General features: G+C 37.1%; 1 protein-coding gene across 1 annotated transcript in view; it reads right to left on the reverse strand.

Annotated features, from left to right (window-relative positions):
- Window positions 1-2,961, reverse strand: part of DOK5 (docking protein 5) — an 81,787-nt gene extending 78,826 nt beyond the window's left edge. Inside the window, exon 1 of the mRNA XM_069804885.1 lies at window positions 2,943-2,961. The gene's annotated coding sequence lies outside the window, so the exon portion shown is untranslated. The remainder of the gene's footprint in view (window positions 1-2,942) is intronic.
- Between the last annotated feature and the right edge of the window lie 9,486 nt (window positions 2,962-12,447).

The raw sequence follows: 12,447 nt of genomic DNA on the forward strand, positions 1-12,447 counted from the left end.
GAAACTGCAGACCACTACTACAGCTGTGATGTTTTGATTGAAACACCATTAGCACTCCAGAAAGGTTGTTTACTGTTTAAGGATTGCTCTATTTCATCATAAGTAGTATCATTTCCAATTATATGTTGATTTTTGCTGATATACAGACGCATAGTGCTTAGTTCTGTTCCATGGGGAGCACATTTACCACGGCCATGGCTGCTCAGAAGACAGACTAGAGAACAGGATAAGAAAAATTGAGCCGTCCTCACAGGCACCAGCAATACCATCCTCATCAGCCACCAAATCATGAGGGACAGGACACAAAGCAACATAGTTCTCAGTTTTGCTGCTGTCAGGAATAGCATTCAAAAGTCTTTGGTACCTGCTGTGAGGCTTTGTGTGCAAAGGGAAAATAACAGTATTGAGATGTGGTGACACAGGAAAATAGCAGAAGACAACACAGGAAAAGGCATAGACACCCGTGGGGTTTTATATGAACTAATTGTAATTCATTATGTAGACCAGGGTGAACAACATCAAATGATCGTTTTTTTAAGTTTACCTGAATTACTATAAGCACAGCTTCCTTATGTGACCTTCTTGCTTTACCCTTTATAACCTACTCTTTGAAGGCTGACACTTTTGGCATCACATAGTTAAGGCTCCCGCTTTGTTTTTTAGTCATGATTAATTCATTACTGCTCCTAGTACTACATACACACTGCACCCGCCCTACTTGTTATACACTTGGCATTTCTGCTTCGATCTGTGGGTCTTCAGACTGTGTTACCCAAAGGAATTTATACGCCTTTTACCACAGTAGTGTTCAGGTACTACAGCTTTTCAGTGAGTTGTACAGAAGTTTCAAAGCAGAATCACTGCAGTTTGCTGGAAGCAGAGTTTGTTACGGGAGTTCATCCACCACATGCACATATTGATCACATCCTGCCTGCTCTCCACTGGATCCATCACTGAGCAAAATGACACCAAGGGTTGCAGTCAGACACGGTTGTTAGCCAAAGCAGCACCCTGACCTCCAGAACAAGTTATTTCAAGACAGGAACTACTGCTTCTAATAAATAACAGGTTTCAGAACAATACAGTTCTCATCTTGGGTAGCTTAATAATCAATGATAACATGTTCAAGACACAGCAGACTTTTCAAGGATTCATGGAAGGACATTCTCAGGAAGTCATTCCACATTTTCACCAAACTAAGATTAAATGGAAGCCTGACTGGAGACAGTTGTACATACTACTCCCAAATACTTGCGTGACAGGGAATAAGAACATGTAAAGTGGTAGACCAGCTAACATCAAGCGTGCAGTATCCTAGCATCCAAAGAGAACAAAAAAAGGAGAAACTTGCAAGTGAAAGAAGGGGAAAATACTGAGCAATCTTCTATTACCATATTAAAAAACCAAATGCCCACAGACAACAGCACATTCATTTCTCCTGCACAAGGGTGCAACAGCCATTCATATATCCTATGCCCTCACCACACATTCTCAAAACTTGTGCAAATAAACCTCTGGCAGCATCTACTGTTTTCCAGGAGCAAGATATAAATTGCACACAATCATAAGCATTATGTGGACTTCCTGGGGAGCATTCAGAGACCAAAACTCATGAACAGATGCAGCTGGAATTCACTGCAGGATGGTTTTATTTGCCTGATCAGAAGGAAATAAGAATCTGTTTAGAAGTTTCCAAACTGTATTGCTGCTAGCAGCTAAGCCTTGGACCCTATGCAATCAGAGCATACCAAGTTTGTGGGATTGTTTTTAAGAAGAATTAGAGCCACTAAAGTTGGATTCGTCAATTCAAGGTCTTGAAGTTCATGGGTTTTGTTCTCAAGGTTCAGCTGTCATGCCATTGCATTATGTCTTGTATATCCTAGATTGCTTAAAAAGGCTTCACCTAACAGAGTGGTCAGAATAAATATTGCAGCTAAAGTTGCAACTGAATCACTTCAGAAATAGAAGTAAACATCTGTAAAACCTGACTGCTACTTGACTAGTTCAAACCTTACTCTTTTTCCAAAGCTAGATGCAATTTAATTGGTTATTTAATCCACCTTCTAAACTTCAATTTTTTTGCTGCAGAACCAAGTTTCCAAGCATCTAAGCTGAGTATTTTCATTGCTTGCTTAGACTAGTTTTGAAGAAGTGGTCATTTTACAAACTTCATTATATTATATCACTTGAGGCTGTAAGTACTTCAGTCTGAAGAAACTAAAAGAAAAATCCATTACTTGAAGTTGGAATGCCTGCATACCTTTAAACCATGCTGAATTTTGAAAGGTGGATAACAGTTATTTCAATCCCCACCTCTGATTTTACTTCTATTTATTAGCAGCTGGTTCAGAGAATTAAACCATCTGCTCTTTGAAAAATTAGTATTGCCAAAAATAAATAGTTTAGACTTGGCAGTAAATTCATCCAGACCGCAACTTGTCTTACCATTGCTGCTTCTACTAATAAGATTACAGCTAGAATATAACATCTGTCAAGAACCTTCATAATTGGTTTTAAAAGTGACATACAGTTCAGATCAAAATTGTTAGCCAGTTGTTCAGTAATTTCTGTGCTTAGTTTTTCAAATGTCTGAAAGAGTGATTTCCTTGTAACACAAGTTAAGTGAGTAAAGGAATAGGTATAAATGTTCATTAGCTTAATTAACATTATTTGAAGATAAATACTAATGGGACAGATTATAAACAATAGTCTTTGTTTTCTGCTTGTAGTTTATGGAAACAAAATCCTGCAATTTAGAGAATGCAAATTCTGAACTTTCTACTTGGCTGTGCAAAGCAAGCAATGGAAAGGACAAACATTTGACTTCAATGGACATGGAATAAAACCCTACCTACATAAATGATAAATATCTCTGACTGGAAAAACGGAGATAATCTGTTGTTCACGTCATTCTTGATATTTCCAGTTAATACCCTTCTTACCGTATGACAGAAGGCAGTTCAGTTCAGTGTGCTCCATTCACACTTGAAGCGAGTCACTTCCCATTATCTTCTAGGTCAGGAAAAAAGGAATAATTACGCCTTTGAAATCAGATTTACAGAGAAGTCTAGTCAGTATTACTGCTATAACACTTAGTTCAAAATGCAGCTTATCACCTGCAGGTGTTTGTACACATAATGCTGTGGGCAGATCTTATTCCCCTATATTCTAACCTCCCAAACTTCTGGTTTATGGTATCACTGGTTGCCTAGCATGGGTTTTGACCTGGTAAGTAAACAGAGCCACTGAAAACTGTGTATTATAACACTGCTGCCGTTCTTACTCTTCATTCGCAAAACCTTTTTAAGGATTTCAAAAGGCATTAGAAACACAGTAATCTTCACAAATTCCTTCTGAGGTAAAATCTCTGGTGAGGTAAAAGGCTAGGATTTTCAAATGTGGGTGCCTGGCGTTATCTTCTTAAATGTCTCAGGATATAATGAAGATGTCAGTGGAATCTTCGTCGCTTCTGAAAAATTAGGCCAATTATTTCAGTGCCAGCTCACTGCACAGCTTCAGAAATCTGCCCTGGAAAATGTCAGCCCAATACTGGCCTCAGCGAGTCAGTGATAAACAAGTTTAAAGGCTTGGGAGCAGCACAGACATTTCAAGGGACTGCAGACAGGAGCAGAGAGGCTTTTTTCTCGTGTCCTGTGAAGTGATAAAGCTGCATCCTCTCTCACTTTTCAAAACACAAGGTCCAAAGCGAGCTCCCCGCTTTGTCCCAAACCAGGCAGTTTCAGCTAGGAATCCCATTTCCCTGCCTCCTGCTCTAGTGCCTGGAAGCTTCTCGTGTCATTAACCACTTTCTTACACAAAAGCCAGCATAACAGCAGCCCTTTCTTCGGGTTATTTTCGCAAGATAGCACATCTCAGGCATAATAGTTGGAGCTCAATTGTACCTTTGCCAGTTTTGATGGACTCAGCAAGGAGAACTGGAAAGAAAGCATCGTATTGCCTGTATACACTAGGTATAGGACTTGCCAGAAACCAACATTATACAATACATAAAATAATGTTTTTCTGCTATACTTCCCGCCTCCAAGGAGTAAAAGCTGACAGCACTGTTGGTTTTGGGGCAAAACAGCAGAGGATAGGAACAAGTATTTCATGCAGTGGTCACCATTTTGGCTCAGGGGATGAATAAATATACCACATTTCTTTCAGACAGCGAACAAAGATGAATTACTTAAAAATACGGCAAAGTGAAAATCAATCTGCTGAATTAAAAAATATGTTAATATTTTAATTGACATATTGCATGTCAGCAGGAATAAAATGAAATAATCTATCTTTCTGAACACATGATCATTTGTGTTACTAGAAAACTGTTCCTGTTTTTTAAAGAGAAGAATGTCCCTCTATCCTTCTCTATATATGGAATATGCTATCCCCCATAATGATATAACTATATTTAACTACACCAGAGAGAAAGGAATTTATATTCATGAGATACAGATGGCTTCATAATTCACTAGCGATTGAGGCCTGAGTGAGTAATTAGGCCTCCCCTGTGGAGCAGAAAGCAATTCCAAATCTCAGTACAGTTAGTAAATAACTTACCTAAGGAGATGTAGGTCCTCTTACTGGCTCTACTTTGACCTGCTCTGTGACATTGGGCACCTCCCCCTCTACCTTTTTTCCAACCTCTTTATTATACCTATTTAGACTGGCAGGTTTTGGTTTAAGGGAAAACTGTCTCTAGATTTAGAATATAATTGCAAAGGGTCCCAGCTATGACTGGGGGAAATCCAAAAAGGCAGTTGATTTTCACAAAAAACATTATAAGATATCATCCAATTTTCATTTTAAATTACTGCAATTCAAGCTCTCCATGCTTGAGTCAAATGTAATCCACATGTTCAATATTAGCCATCACCAAGACTGCAGTGTGACATTAGTATCAAGTCACTAGGATTTCAGACCTACAAAACTAGCTAGACACACATTAAATCTTTCACTAACAGCCAGCAAAGCCACACCTTGCTGGGATGCACTGAAGGCATCCCCTCCTTATCCATCAAAGTCCAATTGCTTCTATTAGAAGAATTTAACAGTTTTAGTCAAGGTTTCGAGAGATCAGTGGAGACACACATGTGGTTATCAGGATATATCCCAATGCTTATTAAAACACATACAAATAACCCAGAGAAAAGAGTGAAGTGCTACACATTTTATGCAAGACTGAGATACCACAAACAAATTTACTAGCCTCCTTATATATAGCTCAAATATAAGTCAGTGCCAAACAGTTGGCTGAAACTTTTCATGTTTTTTATAATAGGCTGTAAGTTTAGAACATGAATAGACTTTTTTTTCAAAACAGTAAAAATTCCCCTACGCCTTATCTCATAATAAGGTGTTTCATACAGGGCAGACCAAAAAATCTGGAGCCATCTTCCCCAACATTCAAGTTGTTATTTTTACTCCCTTCTTTTCTAATTTGCTCCACAAACTCCAGACTAAGTATCCTCAGCAGCTACTAAAAAGGGGAATTCTATCAATTCTTAAACAGCTTATAAAAGTGAACTTATAACTGTTTGTTCAGTAACAAAACATCTTAGGAGAAGCTTTTGAAAAATTTTCTGCCAAAAAGTGAAAAAATCAATACATTTCCTTACTGAGAAAAGTCAGAATTTGTTATAAAGTGAACTGTTTGTCTTCTTTTTTCCCTGCTCAAGATCTATACTACAGCTTTCTAACATCTTGCTGTTTCTTAAATAGACACATAGAAAGAATATGATATGGCATTTCTATTTATATAAGACTTTAGAAAAAAGACTGCAAAGACACAGCTAAACATTTACATTGAAGAACCTAACTGCAGACTACCCCATTATGCAGAAGAAAAGTAATCAGAGACTTACATCAGACCCTCAAAACACACTTTAAAAAAAAAAAAAAAGAAAAAGAAAAAAGGAAGGCAGCCATACACTGATCTCACCACAATTTATAGGGACAAAAATGAAGGGGGTGGGGTGATGTATAAGCTCAGCTGGGATCACTTAACTTGGAGACTAACTATAAATATATCCTGCTTAAAAAAAAAAAAAACAAAAAAACTTTCTTCTCTGATATTTGAGGCTGTAGAGTAAATTTAGTTTATAGAAACGTAGGGAAGAGGTTCAGTAGTATTAGATAAAGCATCAATTAAGTGACTTGCATTTAGTAAGTTAATTTATGAATAAATTCTTTGTGTACAGTCTGGCTAATAAGGAAACAAGTTTATCCTTTAAGAAATAGTCAGATCACCAGTAAAAATAAAAAATTTGCATTTTTAGGATTTCTTAATGCTGCTTTGTAAATAATGACTTTCTGCTTTTATAATATAACTAAGAAAAGTAATTTCTTCAGAAAATACTGCTAATATACTACTAACACTTTAAACTGACAATGAATTTTCTACAGCTATTTAGCTATTATGTGACGCAAGTATTTTTAGACTAAGAAATTTTGTTCTGCTTTGAGCTTTGCAAATAATATCTACTAGAAAAAAAAGAATAAAAATAGATGTGCTGTTTTGGAAGGTTCAGAAGTAAACTATTTCAACTTCTAGGTATGCATCCATATTTTCCTTGAAGTAACTATATATACCTTCAGCTATACAACGGGAGTTTTTACAAAACATAATGTGTTCTGTATATATTATATGGATTAGGTTTACTAACATAATAGGTTTTATGAAGTCAACTAATGAACACTAAAAAACCCAAATAAAACCCCTTATCTTCTATTAAGCTTTCCTAAGGGGATATGAAGCCTGCCAGGCTTCCAACAAACAAGTCAAAAAGGGTAGCAACAGAGTTCAGGTAAGAGTTATTCTTGAAAATCTTTCATGGTGGCCAAGGAATTCCCCTAAAAAGATAGCAATAAAGGTTATTGCTGCTACAGGTTGTGGTTGAAAAGTAGTAGCTTGGGCAGAACAGGTGGTGGAGGAGGGAGGAAAGAGTCTGCTCAGGGATCTGCTTTCCTTCTCATTTGTTCTGCTGTGGTTTATGGAAAACTGTACGTCTGTGGACGCAGCTGCATCTCTTTAAAATTCAGACAGTAAGCAGGCTCTCTCATCTTGAAACAGAAAAGTGGGAAACAGTGTATCTGAAGAGAATATACTTCAGCTTGCTTTTAAAACAGCCTTTTCATTCTCCCTTTTCCAGAGGGTTATGTTTTTCAGCCAGGATCAACTTGTGCCTGTTTCCTTTCTCTATGGCTTCCAGAAGAGATCTATAAAATGCAGTGAAAGACAGAAATACAAGGGCAGAACTTGGACTATACAAATCCACAAGACATAGCCTACAAACACAGCATCACCAGTTTTATGTTCAATATGTACTAAATATTAACCTCAATTCATTTGGGGAATCAATTCTCAGTGCTTCAAATTAGTGTCATTCTCTCAGTCAAAGTTAGATGTAATTTGGAGACAGTCACTAGCTCTTTATCTTTCAGGTTGTGACCTGGAGAATTTTACAGAGTTCTGATTTTTAAATACTTCACTTAAATTGCATATATGATCTCCAACATGCAGCGCAAGTAAACAGGGGAAAAAGATAAATTTATAGAGAGGAAGATTACATTTGCACAGCCATACCTCAGATTATAAAATCAGGAAGAGTGTTACAATAAGAATTAGTAATACAGAAGTATCTAAATTTAAATGCTACTGTCTGGAGAATCATTTCCTCTTCAGAGTCCTAGTGAACCAGAAAGAGCTTAGGAAAATGTAGTGGTCATTCTAATTTAACCTACTCCCCCAACTGTACAAATTATGGCTTCTACTAATCAGGCAATCATTTAAAGAAGGCAAATTAATTCTTATTTATTTTTGGCTTCAAGATAATTTACTTAATGTAAAGACTAGACCTGCAATCAATCAGCAGTTAGCCTAGTTATCAGAGACTTTCTTTCCCACTGATGGGAAGATGATGATACAAGTGAATCATTTTGCATAGAGTGCCTCTCCATGCAGCGGCTGCTGTGATGCCCGCTTCTGGCCAGCGTAATTACAATTAAGGTCGTATACTGAATGTCTTGGCTGCTGTTTCGGTTTCCGTCACAATTTCTGCCAGTCAGTTCAGTCCCTGACATTTATTTCAGATAACCAACAGAGCTATGAAGGTGGAAGATTAGTTAATGTGGTTCCCTGTCTATTTATTTTCTTTGGTTGAAATCTTTGACATTCTGTAAGGATTATTTTAAAATATCCCATTGCCCTTTATAGAAAGAGACCTAAGGAGATGATTAACTCTTAATAATGTGATTGATACCATTTGATTTCAGTGTAACTTCAGCACGTATTTAAAAATTAGCCATATTTGTGCATGCAAATACTTAGCCCTGTAGCTCTATTAGAAGCAAACAGGATTTGTATATGTGAGCTGTCAGCTTATTTGATCTGTGCATTCACTCAAACGCTATTTGCATGCAAGTGCAATTAGACATGTAAAGTGCAAAGAAAAATGGATCAGTCAGGTTTGGAACCTCTCAAAAAAATTCACCCTTAGTGTATTTTAAACTTGCCTCTTCAGAACAGCTGCAATAAATTCTACTCAAATGTATTACACTTGCCAAGCATCCTCTCCAGAATTAACTAGTGGAGGGAATATGGTCTATTGGTTTACATATGAATTTGGGAGCTGTAACATTTGAGCTCTTCTCCATTGTTTTGAGTGACCCTGAGCAAAGTAAATGAAGCTCTTTTGTTCCTTGTCTGTAAACAAAGGATGAAAGAAATACAGGAAATAAAAGGAATTTGCACCCTCAGTTGATGCAAAAAATAATTGTGGAATGCTTAAAGTGTTTTGAGATCCTCGTATGAAAGAATAAGGATGAAGTAGTACTAACAGTACAAATGTAATTTGGCTCCAGCAGTGCTAGATGAGTGCCGCCTGGGCTGAGTCATGACATTTTCTACATATATAGCGTTTTCTTAAATAAAAATATTAATCTTGGACTAATTTTATTTATTTTTCCTTAAATGGACTTTTAACATGGGATCTATTAAATGCCAAATATACTACTGAAGCTGATAATATTATAATTTACCTCTTCAGGGCTGAGAAGTAAACAGATGTTCTTCCTGTCATAGGGGACATTGAAGATCCCATGTTGATTTTTGAAGCAGTCAACTTTATCCCCAATGTCCTTACTGAAGTCCTGTCGTGTTGTATGTCTTCCTAGTCCTTGTTTGGACTGTTCTAAGTACCACCAGAATATTAAGGTGAACATGTCTAATACCATATGTAAGGCTGCTCATACTTACCACTTATACTTAGTGTTTATCTGTCACTTTGCCTCTTTCAAACTATTTATTGTAATTCATGACAGTGAACTTTTACCAAATCTCTTGAGACCAAAGTTGCAGTGAGAGAAAACATGAGGGAATACCGCTATGCTTGCAAAACAGCCACAGAGAACATTTGTACTTGCACATAGAAGAATTGCACACTAAAAATTATTCAAACACTGGAGCTGCATACAGATTGAAGTTATCACAAAACAAATACAAATCACTGTAGGCCTCTGAAAAAGGAAATGATGTTGTAAGGATGTAAAGAAAGTACAAGAAAAGATGCTTTCCAGACCTAGGAAAAACTAACCTCTAATTTCAGCAGTGTTGTGTCAATACAGGTATTTTTGTCAGCCAAAACGAAGGAACTCTGACTCTTTGCCTAGAAGAGTGATTTCTTTCCCCAGAAGTAAAAAGGTGTTGGAGTAACTCTGAGTATGTTATGTTCCATTCCCTTAAGAGGTCAACTGGAGTACTGTATTATCAATATGACTATCGAAGGTGATAGGATCTAATGCCAGTCTGGCATCTGCTGGGTAAGTCAGTGGTGTAAAACTTTCTGCTCCCTTGCGTACAGAAGAATTAAAAACATACAGACTTAAACTGTAAAATCTAACAATTAGTAATGATCAAAACATGAATGTTTTATTTGAATTTTAGTAGAGTTTTTAAAGCAATACTGATGTGCTCTATTAAATAATGCAGCAGAATCTACTGGAGATTTACTGTTTGGATTAATTCCAGCTCACAACTTTGGATAACCTATGTGATATTTTGCTTTGTATTTTTTTAAGTGGACCAAGATGATAATCCTAAACTATGCATTTAAGTGTGACCACATTTGTGGTTACATTACTTTTTTTCTTTCCTGGGTCATACTTTTCCCAAATATTGTTGCCATTGAAGTTTCTTGTCACTGAACGAGGAATGCGTTTTACAGACGCTGAAGCAGCTGCTTGTCCATATAAATTTTATGCTTGCTTCTTGATAAAGCTAGATATTGCCTTTTGATTGTAATGAAATTAAATCAGCTTACACAAGCTGATGACCCTACTCCCCAGTCCAATTTTTTACTTTAATTTTACATCCCCTCAAGGCCGTTTTATTATACGATGAACCCTTTAGTATTTTTTTATGCTTCATGTTCTGAATCATTGAACCAAGACCCTGTGATAAATTACTATTCCATGACACTTTGACTTCAATTTTTTTTGTAAGCAAACACTTCCTATTAGTTTATATTAAACTAATACATTACACAGATCTTGCTGTACTAAGCTTAAGTAATTCAAAAAGGCTGCTTCAGACAAATGGGGTATTGTGATGGAAAACAAACACAAGAGCTTTAGGGTAGGTAGGGAGCACGCAGGGGCAGCGGCACTGTTACTTTGGGGTAGTGATGCTTGGTTTGTCTGGACAGTAATTGCCAGGAGGCTGGGTGACTTTGAAGCCGGGCTTATGATTCTGGCCTAGCCTGGTCCATTGAGCTGGCAGGTACAAAGCAGAGGAAATGCTTTGGTTTTGTGTAGGGGCAGTGCTCCGCTCTGTACAGCACACTGCTGCGGAAAGCCCAGGGAGTCTTGTTACCATCAAACGCTGTCTTTCCAAAGGCTTCTGACTATGTCCTATTTCCTACTAATACCACTACACTTTCATTCCAGAAACAACCTTTCATCCTTCCTTGGGTCTGAATTAAAAAAAAAAAAAAAACCAACCCCCCAAAAAAACCCCACAATCCCAAACCCTCCAATATCTCCAGTTGGGTTTGCAGGTTAAATGACAGGAGGATTAAATACACAGGCAACTAGGAAAATGCCTTGTACAATCACCCAATACGCATATAATTTGGCTGGGCAAAAGAACCTGTATCTGGACTGCTCTTTGAAATCCTGGATACCATGCTCCCTGCGTGATGCTTTTTCACAATTTTTTTCTTCATTTACAGTGTAGGAATGTTCTCTAGCATTAATGAAAACCATTTATTTGGGCCATCATAAGCATTTCAAAATGCCCTGAAACAATTACTGGTCTACTGGTCTGCAGAAATGGATCTGAAAATTGAACTCATGAACATTACTAAGAATACTTTGAGTCACATCATAAAGTTTCTTTGTATGGACCTGGTCATTAGTATTTTAGATGCTTAACTAGGTGAGAAATAGCTCAACTCAAAACATCTGTCACAAACTCCCAGATGAACTACTTGCCTATATAACCCATTTAAACAAATCACTGCAACAATGTTAGTGGTACAAAAGAGACCTAGCTATGGTATATATTCAGTATAAAATCACATAGAATAAGGCAAAAGTACAACTTAATTTTTTCACTAATAGCCTTTTACTACTTGAGTAATAATCCTATCTGAGTGAATCTACTTCACGGGCACATCTCATTTCTTTTTCATCAAAACAAATGTCCCCAAGTTATCCTCGTTGTACAGTATGGGGAAGACCATGTTTGGAAGAGGATCATCCTGGCCAAGGGCTATGAGAGAGATCCAAAGGCCGGGAGGGCCAGTTTTTCTATTTAGCTGTCATGTGAAGACAGTTGAGTTGTCTTTTGCAGATGGTAGCCGTGCCATTCTGTACCTTTTCTGATTGAGATCTGAGAAGTCCTCCTCATAGCAGCACATGTAATGTGTGACTGAGCAGATCCCAAACAGGGGCCCTAGAATTAACGACTCCTTTAATGAAAACCTGAGCTGGCTATACTGTTTCATGGTTTTATTTGTTAATAAACCCAGTTGTAATAAGCTTGCATTTGAGCTTGCACAGTATGTGGTAACAACTATAGAAGCTGGCTGTAAAAACCACCTGTCTAGCAACAGTGATCTGTACACGTATACTGGATTAATTATAGCAATAAAAAAATATAAAATGTATAGATAATGTTACTTGATATTTTACTGGCCAGAGCAACATGTCTCTCCTTAAAAGCTCACTACTTAAGTAACTATTTGTTTTTACAAGTGTGTAGCTATTCTCATCTCAGTGGGTGATTTTCTCTACTTCTTTAAGCTTCTCTTGATCAAAGTCTTTACATTTCTAAATGACTCACAACACTTTGAATTAGAAAGGGTAAAACGTGCCTAGCTTATGTTATGCCAATTCAGAAGACAGCTACATATCTATATGCTGCAGTTATCTTTATTTTGTAGT

Source organism: Haliaeetus albicilla, chromosome 2 (assembly GCF_947461875.1).
Source record: "Haliaeetus albicilla chromosome 2, bHalAlb1.1, whole genome shotgun sequence".
NCBI lineage: Eukaryota > Metazoa > Chordata > Aves > Accipitriformes > Accipitridae > Haliaeetus > Haliaeetus albicilla.